We start from the raw sequence: 17,962 nt of genomic DNA on the forward strand, positions 1-17,962 counted from the left end.
TAAAAGGTTTGACTCAGATCCTTCCTATTGTGGGAGTGTTGGCAGTTACTGTCTGGGAAGGATTCTTGAAATGAACGAGTAATGTTAGGTCACCGGAGAATTTTAAGCTAATTGTGCGTCCCCTGAATTCGTTAAGGAGCAGACAGTCTTCTCATAATCTACTGTTTCAAATTACTATTTGTTACAGTTGTATAATTGACAGAATCACAGTTAATCACTTCTTCTCAGCTTGTTTTATGTTTTAGAATTGATAGTTAGAAGCAGCCAAATGGCAGATTTTGGCCAGAATTGTCTAGTAGCCATTCACGCCCACTGCCAGCGGCACAATGGCACAGTGATTAGCACTGCTGCCTCACAGCACCAAGGACCTGGTTCATATTCTATCCTCTGGTCACTGTCTGTATGGAGTTTGCACATTCTCCCTGTGTCTGCATGGGTTTCTTCCGGGTACCCCTGATTCCTCCCACACTCCAAAAATGTGTGGGTTAGGTCGATTGGCCATGCTAAAATTAACCCTGTCAGGGGATTAACAGGGTAACTATGTGGGATTGCGGGGATAGTGCTTGTGTGGTATTGTGGTCAGTGCAGATCTGATAAACTGAATGACATAGGACGTAGAACTTTACAGCGCGTACAGCCCCTTCAGCCCTCAATGTTGCGCCGAACAGTGGAACCAATCTAATGGCCCTCGAACCTAAACTACTCCAGTATTATCCATATGTCTATCCAATGACCATTTGAATGCCCTTAAAGTTGGTGAGTCCACTATTGCTGCAGGCAGGGCATTCCACGCCCTTACTATACTCTAAGTAAAGAACCTACCTCTGACATCTATCCTCTATTTATCACTCCTCAATTTAAAGCTATGTCCCCTCGTGTTAGCCATCACCATCCAAGGAAAAAGGCTCTCACTGTCCACCCTATCTAACCCTCTGATCATCTTGTATGTCTCAATTAACTCACCTCTTAACCTTCTTCTCTCTAACAAAAACAACCTCAAGTCCCTCAGCCTTTCCTCATAAGATCTTCCCGCGATACCAGGCAACATCCTGGTAAATCTCCTCTGCACCCTTTCCGATGCTTCCACATGTTTCCTATTATACGGCGACCAGAACTGTACGCAATACTCCAAGTGCGGCCGCACCAAAGTTTTGTACAGCTGCAACATGATCTCATGGCTCCGAAACTCAATCCTTTACCAATAAAAGCTAACACACCGTATGCCTTCTTAACAACCCTATCAACCTGGGTGCCTCCTTCTGTACTGTAGGGATTCTATACTTCTAACTGGAAATATTTGAAATTCAGCAAGGAAACGGTGTAGCTGTAAAGTCAGTCATTCAAATATTATAAATAAGCAACTCCCTCCATTTTAAACAAAAGATTCTGCATTTAACCTGCAGCACAAGTATTTCATAAACTGTTCAGAACCCATCAGGATTTTGAAAGTTTGAGGCATAGCAAAGGCTTCTACAGTGAAAGTGATTGGCTTGGAAGTGGTTAGTCTATAAAATTGGAGAACTGCAGCCATGGCCAGGTGAAAGGTTGTTGCTTATAGTAGTCTTTCTCAGAGAGGGCTATCATAAGAAACATAAGAAACATAAGAAATAGGAGCAGGAGTAGGCCATCTAGCCCTTCGAGCCTACCCTGCCATTCAATAAGATCATGGCTGATCTGTTGCTGCTCAGTTCCACTTTCCCGCCCTCTCCCCATAACCCTTAATCCCCTCTCTTACCAAAAACCCATCAACCCGCGTCTTAAAAATATTTAGCGAGGCAGCCTCCACCACTTCAACGGGCAGAGAATTCCAGATATTCACCACCCTTTGAGTGAAGAAGTTCCTCCTCAACTCCGTTCTAAACCGCCCCCCTTTTATCTTGAGGCTGTACCCCCTAGTCCTACTGTCTTTTTTGAGCGGGAAGAGTCTCTCCACCTCTATCCTATCCATCCCATTCATCATCTTATACGTCTCAATGAGATCTCCCCTCATTCTTCTAAACTCTAACGAGTACAAGCCCAGTTTATTCAGCCTCTCCTCATAGCTCAACCCCCTCAACTCCGGTATCAGCCTAGTAAACCTCCTCTGCACTCCCTCCAAGGCCAAAATATCTTTGCGCAGGTGCGGCGCCCAAAACTGCACACAGTACTCCAGCTGCGGCCTCACCAATGCCCTATACAGCTGCAGCAAGACCTCCCTACTTTTATATTCAATCCCCCTCGCTATGAAGGCCAGCATCCCATTCGCCTTCCTGACCACCTGTTGCACCTGCAAGCTGGGTTTTTGCGACTCATGCACAAGGACCCCGAGGTCCCTCTGCACCGTCGCCTGCTGCAGTTTTTCGCCACGTAAGTAATAGCCCTTCCTACCATTCTTCCTACCAAAGTGGACCACCTCACACTTGCCAACATTAAATTCCATTTGCCATTTCCTGGCCCATTCGCCCAGCCTATCTAGGTCCTTCTGCAGACTCTCCACACCCTCCGCACAATTTGCCGTTCCCCCAATCTTGGTGTCATCAGCAAATTTCGACACCCTACACTCGGTTCCCTCCTCCAGATCATCACTTCTTGACTTGGTGATTGCCTATATTTTGCAATTCATTTCCCCTCTTTTGTACTCTCCCTGCCCTCTGCTGCAGGTCCCTGCTGCCATGGGAAGGGAACAGCTTTTACAGCTTTAACTCACCGTTCTTAGAAAGAGCAACCCCAGCACCCACAGCACTAACGTCAGCACCAACTGCTTTTCCCTCGGCCACATGCCGCCCCACAAAGTCGAGGGTCTGAACACAAAGATCTAAACAGCTTCAAGGAGGTGTGACCCCTCCCCCAGCACCAGTATCGCCAACACAAGTTTTCCAATTCTGCCCACCACAGGAATCGGAGCAGGCAAGGGGGCGGACCATGGAAAGTTCCATTGACCTCAGGTGGGATTATCCGGTTTCGGAGCAAATGCAATCAGAAAATCCTACCCAGTCTCCAGGCAGAGGATCAACTCTCTTTCTCTCAAGCCTCAGGGAGGTAAATTTTGTGTTAACAGCAAGTTAACTAAGTGCACTTAGCAGGCTAGTTTGATAACAGGGTGACAAGTGAAAACATATGATCTGCTCCAGGTTTAGCAGATAATATGAAGAAAAGCTCTGCACATTGGGCCCATGTGTGGCTACTGCATGAGGTGAGAGCTCTACCCTAAAGGACCCAGGGACCTCAACAGTAGCAAACAGACTGCCTGAAAGGGATTTCATCCCATTGAGAATCAGAGAAGTAGTCACTGCTAACCAAATTAAAGTATTATTCATAAAGGATAATTTCATTCTTATCTTTCCATTTCCATACTTGCTCCATCTGTTTGGTTTTGTTCACCCACTGCCTCATCATCATTTCTTTGTTAGAACCCAGCTTTCACACAGAACTCTTGTTTGGATGTGAGATCTGTGAGGCCTGTGTTCTTTTCACTTTGGACCTATCAAAGTTCATCTTCCAGTTTCATTGTAAATTTATTAAGTGAGCAAACCTGGGACGTACATAATCTTGTTCCTCACTTTCTTTCACGGCAAGTTGTTGTAGACAGAAGTAATCTCCTAGAGTAAGAATTCCTTCCCGGTGGACCATGTAGGTCATTGTCAGTGATGTTGAAGGTGCCCATTACTGGAAAGCCACCTCCTGAAATGGCAGGGCAGAACGGTGGCACAGTTGTTAGTAGTAATGTCAGAAGAATTTCTGAAGTACTTTCAGGAAAATTTTATTAATCAGCATGTTTACAGTCCAACAAGGAAAGAATTCCTTATCTCTATGATTCCATCCTACATTAGAATAATTAAAGTGCCCCATAATCACTACTCTACAGTTTTGGTGGCCCTCTCTAATTTCCTTGCAAATTTGTTCCTCTGTAGTTTTTCCACTAGTTAAAGGCCTATAGGATAAGATAATAATATCATGGGACTTCTGTTGTTTATTAACTGCTGGAGAAACACTCCTGGGGAATGAGGTGGGACAAGTCGATCAAGTGTCAGCTGGAGTACATTTAGCTAACAGCTGATCACAGTATCCTAAAATTTAGGTTAACTATGGAAAAGGACAATAAACATTCCAATATAAAAATAATTAATTGGAAGTAGGCCAATTTCTTTGAGGTGAGCATGGATCTGACTCGGGTCAATTAGAATTAAACAAACAAAACTGGAATGGGACAACAGGCTGCTTGTAACGATGAGATAGTTCAGATCAAGTCTGGATACTTACACATGAGGGGAAAATTAGGGTAATCAATCAGATTTCCCTGGCTGCAAAAGTGATAGACAGTAAGATTGTATCAGACAAGGATATCTATAACAGATATAAGGCTGTTAATACTAAAAACTGGGCTAATTATAGAAAATTCAGGGAGGAAGTGAAATAGGAAATGAGAGAGATGATGAGAGCATGAGAAGAAACTAGGAGCTAACAGAGCAAGGGAATCCAAAAGTCTTTCTCAACATACTAACAGTGAAAGGGTAGTAAGAGGAAGGGTTTTACTATAATACACGGAGCCAGATGCTTTCATAGAATCAGAATCCCCAAAGTGCAGAAGGAGGCCGTTCAGCCCATTGAGCCTGCAAGAACAACAATCCCACCCAGCGACTATTCTCATAACCTCATGTATTTACCTGCTAATCCCCTCTAAACTACACCTCTTAGGACACTAAAGGGCAATTTAGCATGGCCAATCAATCTTACCCCCACATCTTTGGAGCGTGGGAGGAAACTGGAGCACCCAGAGGAAACCCAAGCAGACACAGGGAGAACGTGCAAACTCCACACAGGCAGTCATCCGAGACCGGAATTGAACCCGGGTCGCTGTGAGGCAGTGGTGCTAAGCACTGTGCCACCATGTCAGCCCCAGATTTTCCTCAAATCCCTTTTAAATCTCCTGCTGCTAATCTTACATCTGCGCCCTCTGGTTATTAAACCCTGTACTAAGGGGAAAAGCTTCTTCCTATCTATATCCTTTATAATTTTGTACACATTGATGAGGTTCCCCCATCAGATCTCTGCACTCAAAGGAAAACTCTTTTGTCTTAAGGAGCAAAGTACTATCTAAGTCATAGTGAAAGTTGAGTCACTGGGTTAATAATTGGTAAAGAAGAGGCATTGGAAAGGCATATTGGACTTAAGGTTACTTGGTCATCAAGATCAGGTGAGATGCATCCCAGGATATTGAAGGAAGGATAGAATTTGTTGAATTATCAAACATAACCTTCCAATTTTCCTTAGCAAAGGGGATGGTGCTGGACAACTGAACACTTGCAAATCTTACAATTTAAAATTTATGTTTACTTATTAGTGTCACATTAACACTGCAATGAAGTTACCATGAAAATTCCCTAGACACCACACTCAGCACCTGTTTGAGGAAGAAGAGTGTCAGGAGAAGCCCAGCAAGTGCCGGCCCGTCGGTTCAGGAAACTTTTAAAAATGATAATCCGTGACAAAATTAACAATCGCTGGGAGAAATGTGGATTAATTAAGGAAAGCCAGCGCAGATTTGTTAAAGGCAAACTGGATTTCATTAACTTGATTGAGAATTTGTGCTGGGCTAACACAGAGGGTTAATGAGGGTAACGCGATTGATGTGGTATAAATGAACTTCGAAAAGGCATTTGATAAATTGTCGCCTAATATAATTGCCTGAACGTTGAAGTCCATGAAATAAAAGGGACAATGGCAGCACAGATATGAAGTTGGCTCAATGACAAGAAATACAGAGTATCGGTGAATGATTTCTTTACATATTAGGTTTCTCCAGAGATTGGTACTAGGACCACTGTTTTTCTTGATATATATTAATGGCCTGGGGCAGGATCCTCTACCCCCTCTCCTCTTCCTGTGACATGTTTATCAATGGGAGGAGGTGACATGTCATTAGCCGGCAAAGGGATCTCCTGATGCTGCCAATGGCAGTGAGATTTCCCACTGGATCTAAGCCCCTCATAGAAGGGAATAGAATCCCTACAGTGCAGAAGGAGGCCATTTGGCCCAACAAGCCTACATTGATAATAATTCCACCCAAGCCCTATCCCCATAACTCCTCTTATTTACCCTACTAATCCCCCTGACATTAAGTGACAATTTAGCTTGGCCAATCAACCTAACCCACACATCTTTAGACTGCGGGAGAAAACCAGAGCACACAGATGAAACCCACATAGACATGGGAGAATGTGGAAACTCCACACAGATAGTTAGCCAAGGCCAGAATTGGACCCAGGTCCCTGGCAATGAAGGCAGTGCTAACCACTGTGCCAACCTCAGCATAGGTTGCCCAGTGATGGGTGCATCCATCTGTCTGTTGAAAACCTTAATATCACATAAGACATGGTAGTGAAATGCATCCACATCTCTTCCACCACATTGTTTTTTTTACTATTCTCTTTTAAGTAGTTGCAGATTGTTTTAAGAGCTAGTTGCATGATTTGATGGTGATGTCATTAGGATGTCGCACAGGCAGCTGTTTTACTTTCAGTTTGTAAAGTCAATTTATTAGTCACAAGTAAGGCTGACATTAACACTGCAATGAAGTTACTGCAAAATTCCTTTAGTCACTTTGGCGCCTGTTCATGTCAATACAATGCACCTAACCAACACGTCTTTTAGACTTTGGGAGGGAACTGGAGCACCCGGAGGAAACCCATACATACATGGGGAGAATGTGCAAATTCCATACAGGCAATGACCCAAGCTGGGAATTGAACCCAGGTCCCTGGCACCGTGAGGCAGCAGTGCTAACCACTGTGCAAACAGGCAAAGATCTCCGAGAATAAATTTGTTATTAGTTTGAATTGACATGCGCAAAGCGCATCTTTTCTTTTTTTTTAAAGGTCCACAAACCCGAACATAGTTAGAAGGTTACACTCTTCAAGATTTGAAATTTATAAATTACTTATCTAAAATTGATCAAAATTAAGCAATAGCAGAATTGAGGAGAACTTTAGGAATGATGAATGTCTGTCCATAATTCTGCAACTGAAGGTTACTGTGTGGAATGGAATGATAATCTGATTATGAGTCCCTGTGGAAGAGTTTTATCTCCAATGCTTGGATGATAATCTGGCAATGCAGATCATCCTTGATGTCAATTGTCTGTGAATTCTTTAAGAACCAGGCAATCCATTTTATCAAATTATGACCCAGGTATGAGAGTAAAAATGTAAGCTCTTATTTCTTAATTAGTAGTTCATTTCTTTTAAAAGAGAAAGTGTATCAATGTTTTCTTCCTGTAACTTGAATTATCAACAGCTACAGAGATAGATTAGCCATGGTAAATGCGCAGGGATGGGGCGAGGATGAGCCTGTATAAGATGCCCTTTTGGAAAGTGCAGACTCAATAGGCCGAATGGCCTCCTTCTGCACTGTAGGGACTCTATGGTTTTACCGAATGAATAGCAGTTTTTAAAAAAGCTTTCTTTTTACACACATACTGCTATACAGTATAGAGTTCATTAGTTCATAATAATCTATCATGGGTCATTGGGAATGGAAGTTCCATGGCCAGACATAGAGGGTATGAGAGGTTGTTAGGATTTGGGTGGAAGGTTAGAGCTTGGCATTGGGGGCATGAGTGTCTGTAGAGGGTGGGTGGAAGGACAGAGGGAATAAGAGCACTAGGGAGCTTGATTGTAAGTAACTTTTCTGAAACTCAACCAGTAAATAACGTCAAATAACATAATTTAATCAGGTCGGTGACCCCTGAGGGATTAGCTCCTTAGACTCACAATCCAACCGTTATTTTGTAAATCGAGTTTGTTTCTTTATATGCTCTGTTTGTGAACAGATCTCCCACTTGCCTGACAAAGAGGCAGCACTCTGAAAGCTGGTGACCTTTGCTACTAAATAAACCTGTTGGACTTTAACCTGGTGTTGTGAGACTTCTTAGTCTGTTTACTGCAGTCCAATGCCGGCATCTCCACATCAGGAGTAGCTCCTCACATTGTGGGATCCAGTTGCGCAATGTTAAATCTGACTGTGGAACACTGCATACTTACAATAGAACTCCCCAGTGTTTAAGTCTACCTTGTATTTATTTAGGCATCATTAGTCAATAGGTCCATACACAATACTACTGTTATAGGAACATACAGTATTACACTAAGTGACCTAGATAACACACTGTAATGCACATTCCCTCTGGTACATCTCCTGTCATCAGTGTAGAATAATGAGAATGTGCCATCATATCATAATATTCTCCTTTTCCATATCAAATAAATTCTGCAATTATAAATGCAGGATTTTTCATTCATACTAAAACACAATATTCATTTTCGAAAGATAATTGGGGATGATGTGCAGTGCAAGGCTAAAGGTTCATTTGGGGCACATAATGATCCTTTACTGGCCCTGATAGAAGTAGCTCTTTTTATAACTTTTAGGATTATTGGGCAGTTAAAATTTAATCAAAGCTTTCTATACTTTCCCCCAAAGGATGCCTGGGATACAAAAGATACAAAACTAGCACATTTTGTTTTTACAATACAAATGTTGTGTCTTGTTAGCTTAATTGGTGTTGTTTTCTTAATTGCTGCACTCCTCTCCTCCCACTTCCTTATATATAAGAATGAAGAAGGCATGATTAAGAGCAACTCCCTCAATGGTGATCCAATAAGGGAACTAAGGATAGAACTTAATGCAGTAACCTTAGTTGGATTTTTATTTCAATGTATACTCCCTGGGCGGGAACTTGAGTCCTCATTCCCCTTCTGCGAGATCTCTGGCAAGGGCTCAAGACCTGAAATAGAGAAAGCCAGAAATAGTGAATCTCACCAGCGAGATTCTGATTTGTATTCATTTTAATAAAGTTAAATTTGGTTAGACACACCCCTCACCTGATCTTTTCATCTTATTAGATTTTCGTACCCCAGCCGGATGTGAACCTGTCGTGGGGGCCCCTCAAAGGGTACAAAAGTCAGTATGGTCCCTGGGGATGAGAAGAACATGGCCTGTCAGTGCCAACCTGTGCAAGAGGGCAGTGCCAGAGGTGGATCCACGGGGGAAACTCACATGCAGGCACTCACCTCTTTGTGGGAACGGGGGATGGTGGATAGGCAGTGGAGATGCCAGTGATTGAGATGCCACAATGATCTGGGTGTGGGGACCAATGCCAGAGATGATCACATGCATGGTGCAGAGGGATGCCAGTGATGATCACGGTGGGGGTGGTGGGGGTGGGGGGCGGGCACAGAGAAGGTGTACTGATCTGAATGGAGCCTTTCTCCAGCTCTAAACACTCCCCACCTCAACAGAGTAACAGCAAGATCTGGAGAGAAAACAGACCAGTGGAACTGGAGACTTCCAGCCAGTTCTCTTACCAGAGCTGACGCACCCCCAAATTCTCATAAGATTCCACCTCAGTATTATACTTCTCTCGCTCATGAAGTAACTTATTAACGTTAGTGACATTTTTAGCCATGTCCTTTAGGTAGAAGGAAACTGGGGGAATTAAAATAATAATGGGCCAATTATCTGTCACGTACTAATGGAATACAGTTGGGTCAACTGAAGGACAAGATCCATTCTTGCATGCTTCACTTGAACTTCTTTTCTCAGCTCTCCATTAAAACACACGTGGAGCTTATTATTACTATTTGATCAAACCTGCTGTTACTCAAAGTTAATTCAGCTGCTTTCTTGCAGACTTGCCAATTCCCCTGTAGCCACACAGTAGACAGCTGAACTGCAGCAGCATTTCACATCGCAGCAGACAATTCCACTTCTACTGATGCTGTTAAATCAACCCGGTCCTCACTGGTGCGCGAGGGAATGAATGGAACAACTCCTGGAGATATTTGCTTTGTAGGGTTTCATGCAAATCAGGAGAAAGCATCAAAAATTATGGGATACCCTTCTCGATAACTCGCGTGTAAAGAGATCTTCGGGTTTAGATAAAAGGGAAATGATCAGAGACACACCATTCTGCAGCTGTAATGATTTCAATGAATCATTGAGGTTGGCTTATTAGAATATGAACTCCCTGATTAAGGATCCAATGGGTGGGCAAATCAAGGAATCTTTGCCTTGTACTTAACTGGGTGTGTCAGTTCCTCTGACACCCCTGGAGGTAGACTGCCAACTGACAGCACTCTGTACTGCTGTTAGCATCATAAATAAAAGGATTTTGCAAAAGAACTTCTGCCTGTGCTGAGTTAACACAGCATCCTGGTTTGGTATTGTCTTGTGGTAGTGTTTTCCAGCATTTTGAAGGGTTGTTCATTTTTCTTCAATAGAATTTTCATGCATCCAAACAAATTATCTGAAAATATTATAATTTTGACATTTTCCTAATCATTCCTTAATTATAGTAAAGCTCTGAAAATCATAATTCTGGAACCTCTTAAAGAGTTTCTGCTTTTTTTTTCTTGCAAAGTCTCAATACTATTCCACTGCTGCTGAAGTCCTGAATCATTGTATCTCAATGCATAATGCAAGATCAAACTCAAATGACTTTCTACAACAATTTGTCCTTGTGTAACAGGGTGACTGGAAGGCCTGACTTCAATTTGAATTCAATTTTACTAGCAGACGTGCAATGTCATTTTTCTTGGACAAAGCCATTGAATTCCTGAGCAGCATCCTGATTGCTTGCCATTGGAGGGGACATTAATGGAACCTTTAGCAGAATAAATGTCTACTTTTAGCCATTTGTCCATTCTGACCATTGCCCACCAGAGATCCAGAGAATGGGGCAGCATGGTGGAACAATGGTTAGCACTGCTGCCCACAGCTCCAGAGACTTGGGTTTGATTCCCGGCTTGGGTCACTGTCCGTGTGGAGTTTGCACATTCTCCCAGTGTCTGTGTGGGTTTCCTTGAGATGTTCTGGTTTTCTCCACAGATATGTGGGTTAGGTGCATTGGCTATGCTAAATCACCCCTTAGTATCCTGGTTAAAGAAATTAGTATGGAATAGAACCTAGGTGTGATTGTTTTTGGTGCACTCAATGGGCCGAATGGCCTCCTTTTGTACTGTAGGGTTTCTATCCCTGAAAATTCCAGACATATGCATCTCTCCTTTTGTAATCTATCTCTCTGCTTATCTCTCAGTCTTTAATTCTTCCTGTCACCTCTTCTATGGTTTTCAGCTTGTTTTATCCTTCTCATTCCATCTCACTCCTTCTCTATCATGTTTTCTCAAGATATTCTTCTCATTGTCATCCTTGTATCTCTAATTGTCTCCAACTCTATTTTCCTACTCCAAATTTATCCATTGTTTATCATTCTCTGCCTCCTCTTCATTGTGGCTCTCTTCACTCTACGTCTTTGGGGTGGTAGATACACAAGCCAAAGTCTTAGTAGGTAATGTTATGTCTGAAAACGATTCCAATAAATTCAAATTTTGTTTTATTCATTCATGGGATGAGGCCTCACTGGCTAGGCCAGCATTTATTACCCATCCCTAATTGCCCTTGAACTGAATGGTTTGCCAGGCCATTTGAGGGCAGTTAAGAGTCAACCACATTGTTATGCGTCTAATTACATGTAGACCAGAGCAGGTAAGGATGGCAGAATTTCTTCCCTCAAGGACATTAGTGAACCAAATTGTTTTTCATGACAATTGGACATGGTCATCATTAGACTGCTTAATCCAGATTTTTATTGAATTCAAATTTTTATTGAATGCTGCCATGGAGGGATGAAACCTGTGCAGTGATTAGGAAGGACCCGGGGCTCAGAAATGAAGTAGGAAGTGCAGAGCTTTGTGGTGAAGACTGAGGAGAGGAAGGTGTTGGGGATAAAGGCTATGGGTGGCGATAATTAACCAGAGAACCGGGAGAAGGGGTGGCACGGTAGCACAGTGGTTAGCACTGCTGCTTCACAGCTCCAGGGACCTGGGTTCGATTCCCGGCTCGGGTCACTGTCTGTGTGGAGTTTGCACATTCTCCTCGTGTCTGCGTGAGTTTCCTCTGGGTGCTCTGGTTTCCTCCCACAGTCCAAAGATGTGCAGGTTAGGTTGATTGGCCATACTAAAATTGCCCCTTAGTGTCCTGCGATGCATAGGTCGGAGGGATCAGCAGATAAATATGTAGGGATATGGGGTTAGGGCCTGGGTGGGATGACAGTTGGTGCAGACTCAATGGGCCGAAGGGCCTCTTTCTGCACTGTAGGGTTCTATGATTCTATGAAGCCAAGCGATAAAATGCGAGTTCAATCTCAGAGAGAGGCAAGCTGGGACTGAAGCCAAGAATGGGAAGTTGATGCTGGCCTAAGATGTGACTAGGGGATGTGAATGAGGAAGATAGGTAAAGGTAGAGTTGCAAGGTCAGCTTGGACGGAAGGGTTTAAAGTGGGCAAACCAGTGCTTGACAGCTGCGGCTGAAGTGCTGCAGAATCAACAGAGCGTGGCAAGGCTTGGCAGTATCCAGGATGGGGACCAGGTGTTGAGAAAGCATTGCGGAGCACCTGGTTACCCAGCAGATGACTGGGTAAAGAGCAGACGTGCAACATTGACATAATTCGACAGACCGAGTCGTGATTGCGTTCGCAATAAAGTGGCTTACTCATTCAGAAATTCAGAGCAAATTTAAATTCATTACAAAGTAAGGTTGCTTCCCAGCTGAAGTAGTGAAGATTGCATCTAGAGGAAACCAGCATTTATGAGCAACTGGAAGTGCATACAAGTCTGCTAATCTGTTACATTTTCACTTGCTAAAATTTGATTTGTGTGATGTTAATTTACTCAAATACACCCACCTGTTCACTTCTGCCTCAAATCTGCCAATTTATGCCTGATGCTTATAATTTCATTCAATACAATCTGTCAGTTTGTTCTTGGTGTTTTGCGACTCATAGCTTATTCATTGAAGTTTGCCAATCTGTTTATTTTGTTAATCGGAAAATGCTCATTTGATAAAGATCCTGCCTTTTAATGTTGAGATCAGCTGTCTCTGTTCAATTTTCATTCATTATTAATACGTTACTTTTCTTGTATTTGTACAAAAGGATAATGCTACAGGACAAGGGAATGGAAAAGATTACTGAAAGAGGAAGAATAATTACTTCATTCAAGTTTTTTTTTTCCGTATTGTGTGTCGATTTGCGTGGGTGGATTAGTTTCTAACCACAGCCAGAAAACAAAAAAAAAACTCTTTTAAAACAGCTTCTGCAGAACTGACAATTCATCATGAGTAATGAAGCAAATAAGGTCATGTGGCACTCAAACAGACATCCAAGCGCGCATGTGTGGGGGGAGGGGAGAACGGGAAGGTAAAACATGTCCTTTTGCTAATTTTAGATATATAGTTCAAATGGGAAAATCCACTTGCCACAGACGCTTGAAGATTATGGGCGGGATTTTAGAGCCTCGCTCGAGCGAGATCTGAAAATACCACCCAAGGTCAACAGACGTCTCCATCGTTCTCCCCTCACTCGCTGTGATCACTAATGGTTAGGGACTGCTTTGGCGTGTGGTGGAGACAGGTTCAATTGAAGCATTCAAGAGAGTTAGATTAATTTTCAAAAACTGGCGAAATGCTCATTTGGAGAACTGGTGCAGAGACAATGGTCCAAATGACCACCTTCTGCATTGAAATGATTCTGTGAAAGCCATCTCTCGACCTCAATTGTGCTCTGATGAGGGATGGGCTGGAAAACATTTTGTTCTAAGTAACCACTAACTATGCACGTTATATTGGTGACAATGGAACTAACTTCAATCTCAAAAGATTACAGGTCCAAGGTAAAACTTCATCGACAGATTAGGCAAGTTCTTTTAAAATTTCAGTGTGATACAGATATATAGGCATCAGACAGATTTGGGCATATTCTTTGAAACTGTTCAAGATTGCAACATTTGCCATCTGTAACAGATGACAATTAAATTCCACTGATGCTTCATAGCCCAACTATTCCAAGGCCATGCAATATTTCATTGATCTAAGTAAAATAGATAGAACAGAAAAATGCTACTTTGAGTTGAGAGTTTTCACCTCTGCAATCATATTCTTAAAAGGTTCTTTTCAAGACTTAGGGTCACACTTTATTCTCTCTTCAAACTTCCATTGAATGTAGAAATGAGAATAAAGAAGTATAATATTAGGGAAACGTGTCTAGGTTTGGTACTGCTCCAAAATGTTCATCCTTCCAAAAATGGAAATATCACACGAGTATATTTGCTCTCTTACTGCCCATGATTAGAAAAGAAGTGTGTCAGCTCTTCCCCTTGGAGTGTGTATTCCAGGTAAATAATTCAGCAGCAAGCTTTTGTGAGTTTCAAATTAAGGGAGGTTATTCCTGCACACTTACCTAGAATTAATGCAATGTCATTAGTGTCATCTGTAAAAGTGTGCTATCATTACCTGTGATATTTTTATGTGCATTCATGCATGAAACCAAATCTATGACATTGCATTAATTCTGGGTAAGTGTGCAAGAATAACCTCCTTAATTTGAAACTCACAAAAGCTTGCTACTGAACTATGTCTGAATTAACCTAGTAAATTAATTTTGCAATCCTGAATAGTTTCAACAAATATGCCCAAAGCTGCCTGATGCCTAAATATCTGTGTCTCATTGAGATTTTAAAAGAACTTGCCTAATCTATAAACGAAGTTTCACCTTGAATCTCTGATTTCACCAATATAGTGTGCGTAGTGATTATTTGGAACAATGGCAGCAACATATCTGCCAGTCCATCACATTTTATGATCCCTCAGAGCACAATTGAGGTTGAGAGTTGGCTTTCACAGAATCAGACTGAACTATGAAGGGGGCTGGTGGCTGCTCTCACCATAAATACTATTCTGTACATTGTTTTGAGTAAGCTTTAAACAATGAGATAATGGGCAGGCATAAATTCTACAATATTGGTCTCGGTTTGTCCATCCCAGGGGAAGGCCCACATCCATGGTCATTTAGGGGAGGTGATGGCCTAGTTGGTATTATTGCTAGATTATTAATTCAGAAACTCAACTAATGTTCTGGGGGCCCGGGCTCGAATCCCACCAGGGCAGATGGTGGAATTAGAATTCAACAAAAAGAATCTGGAATTAAGAATTTACTGATGACTGTGAAACCGTTGTGAATTGTTGGAAAAACCCAATCTGGTTCATTAATGTTCTTTAGGGAAGGAAATCTGCCATCCTTACCTGATCTGGCCTACAGGTGACTCCAGAGCCACAGCAATGTGGCTGATCTTGAATAGCCCTGGAAATGGCCCAGCAAGTCACTCAGTTCAAGGACAACCAGGGACGGGCAATAAATGCTGGCCAGCCAACCATGCCCAAGCCCCACGAATGAATTAAAAAAAAATTGAATTCAGAAGTTTCTGCAAGATTAATAGTCTGTGTCGAATAAGCAAAGTTCAACTGACCTATTGGCAGTCATCTTAATTGTTCACCAACGTCCATTTTAAACAAAGACGACAGTTCCAGAATTTTCCATATGAGTTCAGTTCATGTGTAAAGTTATGAATATGAAAAATAACAATTAGCCCATTCTCTGACTCCACATGAATATGAATTGGAACGAAAAAGATGCACTGATCTGTCAGCAGTATTCAGGACCATCGGTTAGAGTGAACAATTTTTGATCAATTCAGAGAGGACTCATTAGTTCCCACATTAACATATTGAAGGGATTTCATGCCTTTTTATGACAATGGCCAGGGATGCCGAATATTTCTCAAGTCATTGTAGCATTGGGTGTACAGTGTTTCAGACATCCCCGAGGAGAAAGGCAAATTCCAGTGAAATTGAGCATTATTGCCCCAATTTCACATCCGAAAAATATGTGAAATCTTTCCCTGAATGGCCCCTTTGAGTCTGCATTATTTCATAATAAGAACATAAGAAATAGGAGCAGGAGTCGGCCATCTAGCCCTTCGAGCCTGCCCCACCAATCAATAAGATCATGGCTGATCTGAAGTGGATCAGTTCCACTTTCCTGCTTTCTCCCCATATCCCTTAAATTCCCCTGCCTATCAGAAACCTATCTACCCGTGACTTAAATATATTCAGTGAGGTAGCCTCCACCACTTCAACGGGCAGAGAATTCCAGAGATTCACCACCCTTTGAGTGAAGAAGTTCCTCCTCAACTCTGATCTAAACTCCCCCCCCCTTATCTTGAGGCTGTGCCTTCGAGTCCTGCTATCCTTTCTAAGCGGGAAGAATCTCTCTCCCTCTACCCTATCTGCCCCCTTCATTATCTTATACGTCTCTATAAGATCCCCCCTCGGCCTTCTAAACTCCAAAAAAGTACAGACCTAGTTTATTTAGTCTCTCTTCATAGGCCAACCCCCTCATCTCCGGTATCAGCCTAGTGAACCTTCTGATGTGAATTTCTTCTGATGTGAAATCGCTCTGCTCATTATTTCTTTTACATGTCTCAGTGCCATCCTCCCCAGCCAAAAATCTAACCTTCCCCAACTGCAGGGCATCCACAGGGCTGAATTTTCATTCCAGGATTGCAAACCCAACTTCAGGAATGTATGTTTGGCCCGGCACTAATTGAGTGGCAGAGTTCCACACCCCCATGCAGACAGGAAGCAGGAAACGTAGAAACATAGAACAGTACAGCACACTACAGGCCCTTTGGACCTCGATGTTGTGCTGAGTTTTGTCCAAAAACAAGATCAAGCTATCCCACTCCCCATCATTCTGGTGTGCTCCATGTGCCTATCCAATAACCGCTTGAAAATTCCCAAAATGTCCGACTCCACTATCACAGCAGGCAGCCCCTTCCACACCCCAACCACTCTGAGTAAAGAACCTACCTAGGACATCCCTCCTATATCTTCCACCATGAACCTTATAGTTACGCCCCCTAGTAACAGCTACATCCACTCGAGGAAATAGTCTCTGAACGTCCACTCTATCTATTCTCTTCGGAGTAAGCACAAAAGGGTAATTTACAAGGAAAATGGCAGCCACAGCTGGCAATGGATGAGTAAGGCCAGTTGGACAGTCACCCACATGTGGCCCCATGTTTTCTGATGGCGTGTGCCAGGCTGTGGCAGACTAGGAAGGCTGTGTAGACCAAGTCAGTGTGGCGAGAGGTGACCAGTGATGTCAACACTCACTCCTCAAGAGTCCAAGCAACCTCTCCCCGCAAAATCAAACTTTAATAGCACGGTAGAACTGTCCTAAGAGGAGAGATTAATTCAACTGGGCCTGTATTCACTAGAATTTAAAAGGATGAGAGGAGATCTGATTAAAATGCATGAAATTCTAACAAGGCTGGACAGGCTAGACGCAGGGAATACATTTTCCTCAGCTGGGGAATCTAGAAGCAGGGACAGTCTGGGGTAGACTATTTAGGACTGAGATAAGGAAAAATGTCTTCGCTTAAAGAGTGATATACCTGTGGAGTTCTCTACCACAGCAGGCTATAGGGGCCAAGTCACAGAATGTATTCAAGACACAGATGGAATTTTTTTTAGGTTTAAATAGCATCGAGATGCCTGGAGAGAAAGCAGGTATATGACACTGAGATTGAGGATCAGCCAAGACCATGTTGACTAGCGGAACAGGCGCAAAGGGCCAAATGGCCTACTGGTTTCTATGTTTTTCAGCTGTAACCATGGCAACTCTGTGCCACCGCACGAGCAGCTGAGAGTTTAAGTCTTTGCTTTTGTGCAACTTTTTCACACTGGAGTCATGAGCACTAATAGCTCCCTGCTGTGTTCTTGACAGGTATACTCAAACGTGCCCCAGACACTCTGCATTAACCGTGCTTGCCATTTTGCAAGTTCCCCATAACTTTACAAGCTCAAAAAGCAATGAAACAGAGGCATGAGTTGCCAACTACCACCCACCTCATCCCCATGCCCCCTCCCCGTCCCACTTAGATTTTCAAATGGAGTGAAAAGTAATTGTGCCAATGAGGTGTTGGGGACCAGTGATACATTTTTTGGGACTCCGCATGCCTGACGCCAGCTCCACAGATGGCTGGCAATTTCTGATTGTGTGAGCACTAAACTGCACGTCTCAACCAGCAGT

Source organism: Carcharhinus amblyrhynchos, chromosome 1, assembly GCF_965287045.1.
Source record: "Carcharhinus amblyrhynchos chromosome 1, sCarAmb.v2.hapA, whole genome shotgun sequence".
NCBI classification, from domain to species: Eukaryota; Metazoa; Chordata; class Chondrichthyes; order Carcharhiniformes; family Carcharhinidae; genus Carcharhinus; species Carcharhinus amblyrhynchos.